Here is an 18,426-nt window from a genome sequence, read left to right as displayed (position 1 = left end):
GTTTTCATGGAAGTGCTTTGCCATTTCCTTTTCTGATTCATTTTACAGACGAGGTAACTGAGGCAAACAGGGTCACACAGCTTGCAAGCTGCAAGGAGGCGGAATTTTAATTCAGGGAGATGTCCTCCTGACTTCAGGCCTGGTTCTCTTCACTTCTACATTTAGTTGACTGAGTATATGTGTATACACATACACACATATGTATGCATGTATCTATACATATGCACAGATAATATACATAGCCATGCATATATGTATACATACACATGTACATATGTGTCTAAGTAGAGCTTTATGACCAAAAACCATTTCCCAATAGATAAATGCTAGATGGATTTGAATAAGCAGTTCTCAAAAAGAATGGCAAAGTTGTAATCACCATACGAAAGAAAGCTCCAAGTCCTAAGAGAAATGGCACTCCAAAGAACCTTGAGTTTCCATCTCCCACACAGAGAGCTAAGGAGGGGGGTAGACAATGTTGGTGGCTTGTAAAGTGGCATATTAGTGCATTGTAGGCTGAGATTTGGTGCAACAATTCTGCAAGTGGCTAAAATGTCCATACACTTTCACTCAGATTCTACTAAAAGAAAGCATGAGGTCAGTGGCAAAAAGAGAAGCTTGAAACATTTAAAAAACAAAAACTGATGGTATCAGTTGAAGAACGGCTAAACAAATTGTAGTGCATGAAAGTAATAAAGCATCACTGGAGTATAAGAAAAAAAAACAAGGAATACAGAGGAAAAGGAAGATGCATGAAGTGATAAAGCAAAAAGAATACAGGGATGGAAACGACAGCAGCAATAATTGAAGCTCAGTGTTGTGAAATTATAAAACCAAAACAACATAAAAACAGGTTTATCCCTCCAAAAAGAAATAGAAAACTACTTCACTCTTTTCAAGTGGTTGGGTTCCATGGGTGTGGAGCATTGTACAAGATAATCAGGTTTTATTCAATATAGTGATCACTTTTTTTTCTCTTTATTTTTTTTTTCTTAATATTTGCTGCTTGATGGGAGGGGTGAGACAAAGGGGAAGATTATAAGGGGAAGTTTAGGTAATATAAAATATTTGAATATCTTTTAAAACATAAGGTCATTTATAGCTCTAGTACTCTAATTCTCTTTTGTCCTATCATAGTTGAACACAAATGAATCTTTACAATTTAATTTAATAAGCTTTTATTTAGCTCCTACTCTATGCTAAATCCTCTCCTAGGCTCTAGAGATAGATGCAAGATAAAAATAAAATTTATCTTTTGCCTTCAGGGAGTTTTTATTCTCTAAGGATTAGAGGTGAACACAGAAAAATAGTGGATTTAAGGGATGAAAAATTGAGAGATGATCTTAGAATTTCAGTATAGACATGTATATGGCCCAGGAGTTCTAATCGTTCATCCTAAGCTCTGTGGTTGTATAAGGACATTCACAAGGAGAAAATCGTGCAGAAAAGGAGATGTCTCTGGGTTCAGCTCCTCTCATCTGGGATAGAATCAGTTGTGTGCTACAACCTACATGATAGGTATAGACTGTTCTACCCTTTTTAGTTCTAGCTTCTCCCTGCATGAGCAATTGTCTGACTTTTAACACTTTACTAGTGACCAATGGGTAGGCTCTTCACTGAACTTCTTGGTTGAATCATCCTCATTTCTCTCTTTCCACTCACTAGGAAATTCAGCTAACTCCCCTAAAGGGCAATAGGTAGTGGTAATGAGTGATCCATTTTCTAAGGTCCAGCCCAGTTGTGTAACTCAGTGCAACATGACTTTCCGTCAATTTGTTTGCAAACAGATTTTTTAGTAGGACTTTCTCCTTTCTTGGCAGTGAACATGCGTGTCAATTTGTCTCGTTTCTCTGAGTGCTTTTCTGAGCTTCGTTCATCAATACACATGAGGCTTCTAACTGGTCCTTCAACTGAGAGACATGAAAGTTATACATTTTCCTCTCTTTTTGTAACTTCAAAGCCCAAGACAAATAAGTAGACATAGCTCATTGAAATATCACTAAGGAAGCAAGCCTTAATATGGTAAGGTTTTTGATTCCTGATACAGCTGCACCTCCTAAAGTAGTTGACTCTCAAAATCTACAATGGTCAGAATAATTCTGGCAAGGGTACATATAGAGATGCCTCGTGTTCAGTTTTTTATCAATCATATCTTCATGACCCCATATGGAGTTTTCTTGGCAAAAATATTGCTATTCATTTTTCACATTTTACAGATGGGGAAATTAGTTAGAATCAGGAAAACTTACTCTGTAAGCCTTAACCTCTCTCAGGATCAGTAAAATGGAAATATTTACTTCACAAGATTGTTGTGAGGATCAAATGAGATTACATATGCACTTTGTAAACCTTTAAGTCTCTTGGAAGTTTCCATAGGTTTACAAAAAATGTTATTCAGGAGTATTCTGGGGTTGTCACCACAGCTGCCCATTGATTGGTATGGAAAATATCAATGGCTGTCAGGAATTCTCTATCAACTGGTTTTTGACTATTAAAATATAAACACAAGGCAACATCTATCATAGATTGCTTTGGCTCTTTTTGGATTAAAATTATAAATTACCAGACATATAATATTTCCCTGGAAATAACTGAACTTAAATATGAATTCCAGTTGAGACAAGAAAATTGAATAAATGTTGTTCCATGGCACATCTACATGTATCTCTAGCCAGTAGAGAGAATTCAAGATCCATAATCTACATAAGGGTCATCCAGAGTGTTTGTCGACAATAATTTAATTTACTGGAAAAAAGAACTTTGATTTTTTTTTGTATTACTTTTGTCATAACTGTATAATGATAAGGGTTGCCAAATGTAATGGGATATTTGTGTCAATTCATTTTGGTCTAATTGAAAAATAACAAGAATGATTAACTCAAAGCAATCTTGTGTGAGCAGCCACACTTGGAATTAATTAGTGAATTTTGCCTCTAGTCGATGGGTCATTATTACAAACATTTATTCAGTAAACACCTGTGCTTTGTATTGGTATAAGACATTACTCTATTAGAAAGATAATATATATAACACATAAAGTGTATCAGAAAGTTGTCTCCCAAAAGTGCTATGGGAAACAAAAGATCTTTACTGACTAAAAGGATTTGAAGGAGGTTAAAGGGCAATTTAAACAATCAAGAAGATACAGTGGATAGAAGACCAAGCCCAGAGACAAGAAGTCTCATCTTCCTGTGTTCAAATTTGATCTCAGACACTTATTAATTAGGTGATCCTGGGTAAATCACATAACCTTGTTTGTCTCAGTTTCATCACCTATAAAACAAGCTTGACAAGGAAATGGAAATTGGCATCTTTGCCAAGAAAACAACAAATGGAGTGAGTTGGACACAATAACTCAACAGCAAATGGAGGTGGAGGTGACAAGCATTTTGATTGCATTATATAAATGTAATAATTTAAATTATTAAAAACAATTATTAAATTAAAATTAAAATTATTTTTTAAATGATTAAATTAATCATTAATGCAAATCAAAAGTGGAGCAATCCCTATCCTTAATGAACTTCTATATTCTTTTGGAAGATGGGTTTGAGAATTGAAGAGGAAAAGAGGAAGGAAGGAGGATATTCCAGACATAAAGAACAATATGAACAAATATACAAAAAGAGTTCTTAACATGCGTAAGTCATTTTTGACAAGATCAAGTGATGGAACAGAGGCATATAAAGTTGAACAAAACATTTAACAACATATCTTATACCACTCTTGTGGAAAAGATAAGAAAATTATGAATTGCATTCAATTTTATGTATTTGTTAAATTCATGGATTAGAGAAAAAATATTGCTTTGTGACTATTATATTCACAACCAAAAATATCTTGTCATGCTAGGACGTAGGGCTGAATGAAATCAGCAAGGATGCAGGGAAAGTCGTGTTATAGTTAGGTCCCCCAAAATCTCCAGCAGAAGTAAAAGATGGTGACAGTGTGGTTGGGGAGCTGTTTTTCTTAGGGGAAAAAAGCTGGGATTTTTAATGTACCACAAGATCAATATAAATGAGTAATTAAATATTATCATGCTACCACAAAAGGAGCAAATGTGATCTTGGATTGCATTGAGAGTCATCACTTATTAGAGAAACATTGATGAATTTCTTCCAATGTCTTATCTATTTCTTGTATTTGCAGTTTCATCAATTGACTCTCTTGAAATGATGTGATTTAATTGTGTCTCATTTTGGGCTTTCTTTAGATTTGTTATTGCTTGTACCATTTTTCCACTATTTTATGAATGACATTTCTTATTACTTTGTTTCAACCTTAATCTCATCTGAGTTGGCTCAAAGAGGGAATATGATAGATACTTAGTTTAATAGAGAAATTTGTCTCACTATAGGAGAGTGGCGGGGGGAGGGGGAAGAGAAAAATAGGATAATAGAAGGGAAAATAGAAGGAAAAGAGGAAAGGGCAAGGGCCTAAAAAAAAGGAAGGGCATATTGAGGTGATCAGAAGGTGGTAAGGAAAGAAAGGGGGAAAGGGGAGAAAAAAGTATAACTTGGGAAAAATAGGGTGGCAGGAAATAGTTATTAACTTAAACTGTGAATATGAATGCATTGAATTCTTCCATAAAACAGAAGCAGATTGTAGAATAGATTAAAAGCCAGAATCCTACAATATGCTGTTTACAAGCACCACATTTGAAGCAGAGAGATACATACAGAGAAAAGTTAAAAGGCTGAAACAGAATCTGCTGAAATTAAAAAATAGCAGGAGTAGCCACCTTGATCTCAGATCAAACAAAAACAAAAAAAATATACATCTAATTAAAAGAGATAAGGAAGTGAACTACATCTTGCAAAAGGGTACCATATAGAATGAAGTAATAGCAATACTAAGTACATATGCACCAAGTGGGATAGTATCCAAATTCCCAGAGGAGATGTTATCTGAATTGCAAAAAGAAATAGTAAAATTATTCTAGTAGGGGATCTTAATCTTGCTCTATCAGAACTAGATAAATCTGAAAATAAACAAGAAAGAAATTAAGGAGGTGAATAGGATTTTAGAAAAGTTAGGTCTCATAGACTTTGGAGAATTATTTGGAAAACTAATTTGGAAAACTAAATGGGGACAGAAAGGAATGTACTTTTTTTCCCTCTATGGTACATGGCACCTACACAAAAATTGACCATGTAATTAGAGCATAAAACTCTCAAAATCAAATGCAGAAAGACAGAAATAGTAAATGCATCTTTTTCAGATCTTGATGCAATAGAAAATACATATAATAAAGGGCCTTTGAAAAATAGATCAAAAAGTAATTGGAAACTAAATAATCTAAAAGAATGAGTGGATGAAACAACAAACCATAAAAATAATTAGTAATTTCATCCAAGAGAATGACAATAATAGACAAAACTTATAGGATGCAGCAAAAGCATTTCATAGGGGAAATTTTATATCTCTACATGTTTACATGAATAAAATAAAGAGAAAAATCAATGAATTGAGAGTGCAAATAAAAAGATAGAAAAAGAATTAGTCAACCAATTAAATTTGAAATTCTGAAAATAAAAGGAGAGATTAATAAAATTGAAAGTGAGAAAGTTATTGAACTAATAAAACTAAGATTTAGTTTATAATAAAAACCTGGCAAAATAGATAAAACCTTTGATTGATTTGATTAGAATAAGAAAAGAAGGAAACCAAATTACTAATATCAAAAATGAAAAGAGTGAATTTACCACAAATGAAGATGAAATTAAGGCAATAATTAGGTACTATCTTGTCCAATTTTATGCCAATAAATCTGATAATGTAAATGAAATGTATGAATACTTAGAAAAATATAGATTGCCCAGATTAATAGATGTGGAAATAACTTACAAAGAATAGTCTTGTTTTAGAAAAAGAAGTTGAACAAGCTATTAATGAACTTCCTAGAAAAAATCTCCAGAGCCAGATGGATTTACAAGTGAATTCTATTGAGCATTAAAAGTACAATTATATATCTAGTATTTGATAAACCCAAAGACTCCAGATTCTGCGATAAGAACTCACTATTTAACAAAAACTTCTGGGAAAACTGGAAAATAGTATGACAGAAATTAGGCATTGACCAACACCTAATAATCTGTACTAACATAAGGTTGAAATGGGTTCATGATTTAGACAGAGTGATATTATAAGCAAATTAGGAAAACAAGGAATAGTTTAGTTCTCAGATCTTTGGAGAAGGAAGGAATTTATTGCCAAAGAAGAACTACAAAACATTATAAAATACAAAATGGATAATTTTAATTATATTAAATTAAAAACATTTTTTTAGAAACTTAAACAATATTAGAAGAGAAGCAGAATAATTTTTGGGAAGAGGGGAATTTATACCCAATGTTTCTGCTAAAGGCCTCAATTCTAAAATATTTAGAGAACTGACTCAAATTTATAGGAATTTAAGCCATTTTCCAATGGATAAATGTCCAAAGAATATGAATAGACAAATTTCAGATGAAATTAAAGCCATTTCTAAATATGAAAAAATGCCCTAAATTACTATTGATAAGAGAAATGCAAATTAAAACATCTCTGAGGTACTACTACATAATGACAGGAAAAGATAATGATAAATATTGGAGAAAATATGGGAAATTGGGAAATTAATACATTATCAGTGGAATTGTAAAATGATCCAACCATTCTGGATAGCCCAAAGTGTTCTCAAACTGTACATACCCTTTGCTCCAGCAGTGTTTCTCCTGGGCCTGTATCCCAAAGAGATCATTAAAAAAAGGAAAGGGAGCACATGTGTAAAAATATTTATAACATTTCCTTTTATAGTGGCAAAGAATTAGAAAATGAGTAGATGCACCATTAGTTGGGGAATGACTGAATAAATTATGGAATATGAAGTGATGGAATATTATTTTTATTTTTTTTTTATTCATTTTTCCAAATTATCCCCTCCCTCCCTCCACTCCCTCCCCCCGATGGCAGGTTGCACATTAAGTATTAGATTCCGAAGGTATAAGTAACCTGGGTGGATAGAGAGTAGTGCTAACAATTTACATTCACTTCCCAGTGTTCCTTCTCTGGGTGTAGTTATTTCTGTCCATCATTGATCAATGAGTGAGTTGGATCTTCTTTATGTTGAAGATTTCCACTTCCATCAGAATACATCCTCATACAGTATTGTTGTTGAAGTGTATAGTGATCTTCTGGTTCTGCTCATTTCACTCAGCATCAGTTGATGTAAGTCTCTCCAAGCCTCTCTGTATTCCTCCTGCTGGTCATTTCTTACAGAGCAATAATATTCCATAACCTTCATATACCACAATTTACCCAACCATTCTCCAATTGATGGACATCCATTCAACTTCCAGTTTCTAGTTACAACAAAAAGAGCTGCCACAAACATTTTGGCACATATATGACTCTTTCCGCTCTTTAGTATTTCTTTGGGATATAATCCCAATAACAGCAATGCTAGGTCAAAGGGTATGCACAGTTTGACAACTTTTTGGGCATAGTTCCAAATTACTCTCCAGAATGGCTGGATTCTTTCACAACTCCACCAACAATGTATCAGTGTCCCAGTTTTCCCACATCCCCTCCAACATTCATCATTATTTGTTCCTGTCATCTTAGCCAATCTGACAGGTGTATAGTGGTATCTCAGAGTTGTCTTAATTTGCATTTCTCTGATCAGTAGTGATTTGGAACACTCTTTCATATGAGTGGAAATAGTTTCAATTTCATCATCTGAGAATTGTCTGTTCATATCTCTTGACCATTTATCAATTGGAGAATGGTTCGGTTTCCTATAAATCAGGGTCAGTTCTCTATATATTTTGGAAATGAGACCTTTGTCAGAACCTTTACTTTTAAAAATATTTTCCCAATTTGTTACTTCCCTTCTAATCTTGTTTGTATTAGTATTGTTTGTACAGAAACTTTTTAGTTTGATGTAATCAAACTCTTCTATTTTGTGATCAATAATGATCTCTAGTTTTCCTCTGGTCATAAATTCCTTCCTCCTCCACAGGTCTGAGAGGTAGACTATCCTCTGTTCCTCTAATCTATTTATGATCTCATTCTTTATGCCTAAATCATGGACCCATTTTGATCTTATCTTGGTATATGGTGTTAAGTGTGGATCCATATCTAATTTCTGCCATACTAATTTCCAGTTTTCCCAACAGTTTCTTCCGAATAATGAATTTTTGTCCCTAGTGTTGGTATCTTTGGGTTTGTCAAAGATTAGATTGCTATAGATGTACCCTTTTTTGTCCTTTGTATCTAATCTGTTCCACTGATCTACCGGTCTATTTCTTAGCCAGTACCAAATGGTTTTGGTGACTGCTGCTATATAATATAGCTTTAGATCATGTACACTTAGACCACCTTCCTCTGACTTTTTTTTTTCATTAGTTCCCTTGCAATTCTTGAACTTTTATTCTTCCATATGAATTTTGTTGTTAGGAATATTATTTTTCTTTAAGAAATGATGATCACAGCATTGCTGCTATTGGACTTATATCCCAAAGAAATACTGAGGAGGGGAAAGGGACCTGTATTTGCCAAAATGTTTGTGGAAGCTCTTTTCGTAGTGGCTAGAAACTGGAAGTTGAATGGATGTCCATCAATTGGAGAATGGTTGGGTAAATTATGGTATATGAAGGTTATGGAATATTATTGCTCTGTAAGAAATGACCAGCAGGAGGAATACAGAGAGGCTTGGAGAGACTTACATCAACTGGTGCTGAGTGAAATGAATAGAACCAGAAGATCACTGTACACTTCAATGTTGTATGAAGACGTTTTCTGATGGAAGTGGAAATCTTCAACATAAAGAAGATCCAACTCACTTCCCGTTGATCAATGATGGACAGAAACAACTACACCCAGAGAAGGAACACTGGGAAGTGAATGTAAATTGTTAGCATTACTGTCTATCTACCCAGGTTACTTATACCTTTGGAATCTAATACTTAATGTGCAACAAGAAAATTGGATTTACACACATGTATTGTATCTGGGTTATATTGTAACACATGTAAAATGTATGGGATTGCCTGTCATCTAGGGGAGGGAGTAGAGGGAGGGAGGGGATAATTTGGAAAAATGAATACAAGGGATAATGTTATAAAAAAATTACTCATGCATATGTACTGTCAAAAAATTTATAAATAAAATAATAAAAAAAAGAAATGATGATCAGGTTGATTTTGAGAAAAGACATGAACTGATGCAAAGTGGAGTGAGTAGAACCAAGAGAACAATTTAAACAGCAAAAACAAAATTATGTAATGATCAACTGTGATGGACATGGCTCGTCAACAATGAGATGATTCAAGGCAATTCCAAAAGACATGAGATGAAAAGAATCATCCACATCAAAAGGGAGGATCACAATATAAATCACCTTTTATTATTGTTGTTTGTTGGCTTGTGTTTTTTTTTTTTTTTCTTTCCCATTTCCCCCTCTTTGATCTCATTTTTCTTGCGCAAAATGATAAATGTGGAAATATTGGCGTTGAATGGGACAGTCATAGTGAGATTTGCACTTAAGGAAAATTATCTGGTAACAGTTTGTAGTAATGAGAGACATAACTTCAGGAGATTGCTGCAATCATCCAGGAGAGGAATGACTGAATTAAAACGGTAGCTGTATGTCACCTAGTAGCCATTGTTACAGCTTTTTATTGTTGAATTTTGAATGTGTCAACTCTTCATGACCCTATTTGGATTTTTTATTTTGATCACTTGAGTAATTTGTCATTTCTTTCTCCAGTTTATTTTGACAAAGAGTGTTAAGTAACTTGCCTAGGATTACATGGTTAGTAATGTCTGAAGCCAGATTTGAACTTCTTTTCCTGACTTCAGCACTCTATCCATTATCCCACTTAGTCATCCCAAATTAAAGTTGTTACACTAGAACATCCCAAACAGCTTCAAAAGAACACCTCAAAAGGACTCAGTTAACTTTCCCTTCTCCTTTTTGTAGTGTAGATGGAAAAAAAAAGACACACATTGCCTAGTAAGAGGAGAAAAAAGAGTGACTTGAAAGAATAACAGAATCAGTGAAAAGAAGCAATAATGCTGCTGGGATTGTTTTAAAATTTCTGGTTTGGTTTTGGGTCTGAGTTCGAGTTTGTTTGGGATGTCCTATCTAGACATGTGATAGCTACAGGACTCTTCTGAGATGTAAATTACAGAATTGAAATACAGTGTAGAAATGATGGAAATTAGAGCAAATATCTCAACAGACACCAGAAACTGTTAAGTGGTTGTTTTTATTCATACTTTTAGGACTTCCTTAATAGATGAACTGAGAATTGTTGTGGGGACTGTGACTGACCTGTGGGGAAAAAGGAAATTGTAACTCTCTGGAAAGGGTCTATAATAACTGCTTTCTCTGTTCTTTATTGCTTCAACTTTATCTACTTGCAAGGGGCTGAGAAAATCTTTAGATAGATAGATATATCAGTTTATGGTGTTTCTAGGGGGAATTTCTGAATGGGGCCAAAATGAATAAAGAAATTCTCAAGATTGAGCCTGGTTCATCTATCTATCAAAGCAAATGGGGGACAGCTGGCCTTCATAAACATTTCTGAGACACAGAAATGTGAATGTAATATTTTTTCCCTCCCTTCAAAAAAAAAATTTTGTGTTGCTCCAAAAACCAATGACTTGAAGTTACAAAGAGACAGATTTAGGTTAAAAATGAATAAAATCCTAACAAAAAAAGGCTTCCCCTATTGGAGTATATATATATATATATATATATATATATGTAAATGTATATATAATATATATATATAAAATACTATATAATAGTATATATAATATAATAATAATAATAGAATACAGGGACTATATACTGATTGAGAAATTTAACCGGTGACTTCTTAGGTCACTACAAGCCCTGGTGAGTCTATGATTCTCTGATTAGTATATATATATATATATATATATATATATATATATATATATATATATATATATATATATATGTATACATATATATACACATATACACATATATATGTATACATATATGTATATATATATATATATTAAGTATTTCCCATGTTGTTCAACTTGGGTCATATAAACTATACTCATCTCTGGCTTTTGTTCTCCATTTTCTTCTCCAATTTCTTTCCCTCTGATCATCTGCCCCGTATACCTGCTACCACCCCACAATCTCTTCCCCCAATTTCCCAATCTGTCCTTTTAAAGCAATAACACCATAAAAATATGTTCATTCATTTAATGTTCTAACATTCATTTAACAAAAATACCTAAATGAGTATAAATAAGATATAGGACTGGTTACCAAAATTACAGGAAGAACTTGAAGAAATTTACAATAATCTTGATTCAGTGTTTTCTGTAAAATTATATTTTTTACACTTCTTGTTTTTCTCTTTTTTGTTTTGAAGAGCCAGATTGATTAGTGACAAGGAGACTAGAGGGAGAGAGAAAATGTATGCATCACAAATTACTGGCTTCCAACAAAGAAAAGTTTTCACAGAGTATAATAAAAGCCTTGCTGTAGGGCTATAGAGGATGAAAGCATCTATTGATCTTCTTCATGTTCTCTCAGCACATTAGCAGTGGTCTGCACTGGAGGCAAGGGAACTTTTCTAAAGTGAGTTAGAATCTAAGATTCCCAGGAACCATCTGCTCTAGTTGAGTATCTGGGGGAAAAACACTATTAAAAAAAAAAAAAAAAAGAGTTCACATTTTAGATCATTCAAAGTCTTGCTTGCTAGTTTCTAAACAAATAGCTCTCATGGAAAGACCAATGACATAGGCCCCATTGCTGGAGTTAGCAACTCAACAAGGCCTGATTCATCTATCTATCAAAGCTAATGGTGGATAGCTGGCCTTCATACTCTGAGACAGAGGTAGGAATGTAGTATTTTTGCCCTCCCCACCAAAAAAAAAAATCTGTGTTGCTCCAAAAACCAATTACTTGAAGTTACAAAGAAACAGATTTAAGTTAAAAATGAATAAAATTCTAACAAAAAAGGCTTCCCCCAGTGGAATGTGTATATATATATATATATTTGTATATTATATTATGTATATATATGCATATATATAATACTATATAATAGTATATATAAAATACTATGTAATAGTGTATATAAAATGCTATATAATAGCATATATAACATATATTCCATTGGAATTGTTACACCAATTTTTTTTTTATTCTTGCCTTCTTTCACTATTAAAACTCTCAGGATATGAACTGTGGGTAACAATAAAGCCTTTAGGGTTAAAATCAGCAAAGAGTGAGGAGGCCATGAGAGGAAAAGATCATAGTTGGAACTTATGATAACTTGACAGTTAAGCACACGTCTTAGAATAAAGTAGTCAATTAAAAATTAGAAAGCAATCAGGAACTCTCATGGATCTGTGTTCTCATTTGTTTGGATGTTCCTTCCAAAAATGCAGATTGAACCCCATTCATAGCTACCCATTCTCATGGATCTTTTATTTCTGTACTTCCATAAATTTCTCACAGTCAAGTTATCTAGAGGGCTGGAAGTTTTTTCCATTTTTTTTTCTTGTCATAATAAGACTATCAGTAGTACACACAGACTATCAGCCTATTATCTTTCACCCTTTTTTTTTCTCCTTTTCACCAACTAAGAAGAGCAAAACAGAAAAGGAAGCTGGGAATGAAGGGAAAAGAAGCTAGCCAAAACTTAAAATTAGAGGAGAAAGACCCAGGCAAACTATTCTTTTTTGATTCAATCTCTTCTTGCCTGTAACCGTTTCTTAAACATGTCCCATTGGAAATGTCTTTTATTTAACCATAAGCAATTCAGGTACAATAGTGTATCTTTAAATTGATCTTACTATAAAACACTTTTACAGTCACTGTGTTGATTTTTTAGAGAACAAATCTCCTTGTGTATCATACCTTAAATCCAAACTGATGTAGGAACACAATATTGATCTGGTCTGCTCTATGTGGACCTCAAAGGGAAAAAAAGCAGGTTTTTTATATATTGTTTCCAAGTCTAAATGAATTGAAAATATTTCATAGACTTTGACATTATTACTTTGTTTACATTCATATTTTAGAGATTTGAATTCATTTGGCTTTTTAAAAAATGTTTTACAGTAAATTTAATATTTGCAAGAGTACCAAACACCAAGAAACTCCTTGACACAACAGACAAACATTGACAATATTACTTTCTATTCACATTCATATTTTAGAGATTTGAATTCATTTGGCTTTTAAAAAATGTTTTACAGTAAATTTAATATTTGCAAGAATACCAAAAACCAAGAAACTCCTTGACACAGCAGACAATTTGCAAAAAAAAAAAAAAAATCCTGCAAGATGACATTCCAGTGCTTCAACTGGACTTCCTGGCACCACATGAATCATTGATAAAGGATAAAGAGGTGGGTATTTGGCAGGGAGGGTAGATGGATGGACAGTTGATTTCATGTTATGAAGCTATTAAAGTTTAAAGCTGCACTAAGACTTTTGGTACACCATGTCCTATAATGGGTTTGTAATTTTCATTCAGTTGGAAATTCAGAAAAGGAGCTTTCTCTACCAATATTGCTCTGTTCCTGATTTTCAAATGATAGGCTTAAAGAGTTGCCTGGAGCACTGTTACACAGTCAGTCATGTATGTCAGAGGGTGGGCATGTGGGGGTGTAAACATAGGACTTCTACACTCATAGGCCAGTTCTCCATTTGTTCCTTCCACACTGACTCTTCAGGGCATATGCATCTATGCATAAATATTGTGGTTATTTACAAGGTAGTTTCTCCACTCCCCTACACCCAGTAAGTACAGCAATGTAAGTCGAGAAAACAACTGTACACCAAAAAATCACAAGCAAACATAATTCAATTATAAGATCAGGCAGGACTTGGATAAACAGAAAAAGACACCCCTAATCTACCCCTTTATGGAGGTGGGAGATTTATAGATGTTATACAATGTGAATATTTTCTTTTTTTTTAAATGTCAGTTTTGCTAAAGAAATTCAAATAGGAAAAAAATAAGAATAATGTTAACCAAACACTATTGCTGTTAATTAATTAATAGTTAGAAACTTTTTCATTATTCTTAAATATGATACTAAGATATTTAAATGCAAACATTCCCAATTGGGATAACTATGATAATGTAAGATAGAGGACAGAGGACAGAGATATCTACAATCTACAATCAGTGTAAATCTGTAATAATAATGTTTGTGATTATTGCTTAATCATTAACTTCTTATATGTACTAACAACTTCCTTTTTTTCCTTCTCTCTAACATGACAGATATGATTTTAAGGTGCTCAAATGATAAGGTGGTATGAATCAATAAAATACAAGCAGATATAAAAATTCACAGGGTAGTAATAACTAGAAAAGAGATTGCCAGTCTTGTGTTTTTGCTCATGTACTCATTCATCAGTAAGGCAAGTCAAGCTAGGAAAGTTATATTTATATTCCATAATTGGATAATGTAGTTATAAAAGGTTCTTATCAATCATTTATAACTAGTAAATGAAATGGTTAAACAATTTTTAAATGGTTAAACAGTATTTCTTTAAAGCTCTGAAAGTGAAATGATGTTTAATATGTTAAAATAGTCAAAATGATTGTTTTATTTTAAAGAACCATTCTTGCATACATCCCTGTGAATATAAATGCAAATCAGCCTTTTTATTGTGATTGAGTGTTATCTTTGGTTTAATACAAAAGGTTAATAAAATTATTATTTTTATAAATAATATAATAATAGCAATAAAAAGACAGTTTAAAATGCACGTTTTCTGACTTTTTCCAATGTGTTGACCAGATATGCTGATTATTTTTTCCTCTCTAAACATACTAGTTTGTTATATAAGGTGGCTCTCAATGTCAGTACATATAGAAGTTAATGATTAAACAATAATCACAAACATTATTATTAAAGATTTATACTGATTGTAGATATCTCTGTCCTCTCTACCTTGCATTATCATAGTTATCCCAATTTGGAATATTTGTATTCCAATACCTTAGTATCATACTTACGAATAATGAAAAAGTTATTAAGTAACAGCAATAATGTTTGGTTAACATTATTCTTATTTTTTCCTATTTGGATATCTTTTAGCAAAACTGACATTAAAAAAAAAGAAAATATTCACATTGTATAACATTGTATAACAGAGATAATGTAAGAAACAGAATTCATCAATAAAATTTATTTTTAAAAAAGGTATATACATAATAAATTGAAGATGGTCTCAAAGGGAAAGTATTAGCATTAAAGGGGACCATGAAAAGTTTGTAATGGGAGATAGAATCTTATCTGGGACTTGAAGGAAACTAGAGAAATCAGGAAACGAGGAGGGACAGAATCAAAGCAGGGATGGACATTCAGTGAAAATGCACAGCATGGAGAGAATCAATGTCTTATGCAAGGAATAGCAAGGATCCAATATCACTGGATCTCAGAATATGGAAAGATAGGAAAAGGGTTGTTTATGAATGCTTTTAAAAGTGAAATAAAGACTTTTATATTTGATCCTGAAAATAATAACGAGCCATTAGAAGTTTTGAATAGAGGTGTGACATGGTTAGAACTACACCTGAGAAGGATCATTTGATTACAGGGTGAAGTAAGTAGAGATTTGACCTAGAGAAAAATCTATCACAAAATAATCCAAGTTTGAACTGATGAGATCTGCACCAGGGTGCTCACAGTGTCAGAGGAGGGAAGTGGATATATGAGAGAGATTATAAAAAGTTTATCTCTGAGGTCTATTCCAGATCTAGTATTCTGAGATTCTTATAATTATCTTGGACATAAAATGATATGGAATCATTGGCTGAGAGAAAGAAGTTGACAGAAGGTCAAAATTCAAATATAATCATATCAATCTCAGATTGTAATGTAGCTTCTGAAAAATGTGCATTTCCTCTATTGGTCTTAATTATGCAATAAACAGAAGCCCCATCAGTAGTGGATGAAATTGCTAAGTAACCCACAGGGGAAATGAGAACAGAAATAAAAGATAGAGCAATTCAGGGTATGATTTATTCTCTGAATGAATACATCATTCCTAATGGCATGAAGCAAACCTCAGCATACATATTTGAGTAAATATGCTTTCCACTATAGCTGACATTAGCTTCCTTTTACTTTACCAAGAAGCAGAGAAATTCAACTTTCGGGTGTTAATTAGGAAAGATTTCATATGATATTATTAATGTCAGTGAATAATGGGATTTCTAGATAATAAAAAATAGAAGGAAAGACATGAGATTTTAAAAGAGGACATGTTTGGGTAGACATATCTCTGACAATTGAGAAATATGACAAAAGCATGAAAAAGTTACCACTATTTACAATTCAGAAGAGAGAAAAGAATAGCAAGATAGGTATAGCAATCAAATGCCACTAGGACAAAGAATTTTTAATATATCCAATAAACTTGAAAAAAATTGTTTAATCTAAAGTCAGTAAAAGATAATCATTTAAATATACAAATTAGGAATAAAAAGAAATCTTTTATTGTAATGAGGTCCTTGGTCATGTATCAATGAGGGGTTCAATACCACCTCTATTCAATTTTTCTTCCTCCAGTTAAAGATTGTGCATATAATCCTCTTTTTCCCTTTGTCATCTGTATGGGGATAAAAAGTCCTTTAGCTGGCTGCTAAACTGAACTAATTGTTCATTTAAAAAAAAGTTTTGAGCAGGTGACTGCTCCCAACCTTCTTAGGTGGCTTTCATTCTGGAAGTCCTTGTCTCCCTTAGTAGACATACTTTGGGATGGACCAGTTACTTCCTTGTTTGGCTAGGCTGGCTCCTTGGAGGGTCTCTAATTGGTCAAACTATAGCTGGGCTGGGTCAAGCAGGTCTTTGGGATGTTGCACAGGTAGGTTCCTCATCAAACTCAGCAACTGCTGCTTCCAACTCGTCATCTCTGTGATTGAATCTATTTGCTGAAGAACACTCTGGTGTCTCGTCCAGTCTTTTGGAGCTTAGAATGATCAATTCTATCCCTGTGTGCTTGTTCAATAAAATTTGGTGGGGAGGCAAGAAATATAGTGACCTCATGGATTCTTAGCCATTTGGGTAGAATGGAGTGAAACCTGCCTCTCTAGCACTGGTGGTTCATGGCCTTCAAAAACTGCCAGGGAAAAATATAAGAAAACATCTGCTTGGAATTATCCATAAATTCTGACTCAGAAGCCAATTAAAAGACTTCATTAACATTTGCCCAAATGAAACAGAGGATATCCAGATAAGCTTTGAAGTAGGGGGAATAGTTCCTCCATAATATATACCCAGAAACTGGCTCACCAAAGGGGATAATACTGATGCTCTGAGGACTAGAGTACTAACCCTAGAGAAATTGTGAACTTCAATTATTTATAGTAGGAGAAAATAAAAACTATATAACCATATAGAACTGGAGCCAAATGTTCTGCCTTCTGCTAATCCGTGTTGAAAAGAGTTGGAAGCCTGCTTCTATAAAAGTATGACAATGTATAATGAAAGATCTCTTCTCCCAGATACAAATGTTAATTGTTAAAGACCTACTTACCAAAAAAAAAAATATATATATATATAAGCCTTTCACTGGCTGCAGAGCTAGGAATAGGAATGTTCCCAAAAAGTACTAACCGGCTTCTTCCTTCCTTCCTTCCTTCCTTCCTTCCTTCCTTCCTTCCTTCCTTCCTTCCTTCCTTCCTTCCTTCCTTCCTTCCTTCCTTCCTTTCTTTCTTTCTTTCTTTCTTTCTTTCTTTCTTTCTTTCTTTCTTTCTTTCTTTCTTTCTTTCTTTCTTTCTTTCTTTCTTTCTTTCTTTCTTTCTTTCTTTCTCTCTCTCTCTCTTCATATATATATATATATATATATATATATATTGTATGTATATATATTTATGGGGAGGGACTGGATTTATTATCTCAAGATAGCATGAAGGTACAATTGCATGGTCCCACTATTTCTAAAAGAAGTAATAAGCAGGAATTACAGTGGGCTGATTGCTTGGGGCTTATCTCCCTGGTTGGACACTGCCATGTGGCCAAGGATTATATAGCTTGTGTCTGTTCTTTCTTATTTTGGAGGAGTGCTGAAGATAGCTACAGTCAAGTGACTTTGAAAGGCTTGAAGAACATGTGGGAGAACTGGAGTTCACACTTGAGATTTGCCAAAGGTTGAGATAGCATCAAGAGGCCATGGAGACTGACCTGGCAGCCGGGCAATAATGGAGACATTTCCAAATTGTCTTTGAAGAACAAACACTTTGGAGAAACTTTTAAATTTAAATTTAAATTCTCAGAGACTGGAAAGACCATCAGGAGGATATGATGTCTCCCAACTATTGCTTTATAACTTCTATTCTTACTTTATCCTCTTAATAAATACCATTTTGTTACCTGATGTTATCTTGATATTAATTAATTAAATGAGTTGGAGTGCTA

The sequence above is a fragment of the Sminthopsis crassicaudata genome, chromosome 1, assembly GCF_048593235.1.
Source record: "Sminthopsis crassicaudata isolate SCR6 chromosome 1, ASM4859323v1, whole genome shotgun sequence".
Classification (NCBI taxonomy): Eukaryota; Metazoa; Chordata; class Mammalia; order Dasyuromorphia; family Dasyuridae; genus Sminthopsis; species Sminthopsis crassicaudata.
This window is presented reverse-complemented; position numbering follows the sequence as displayed.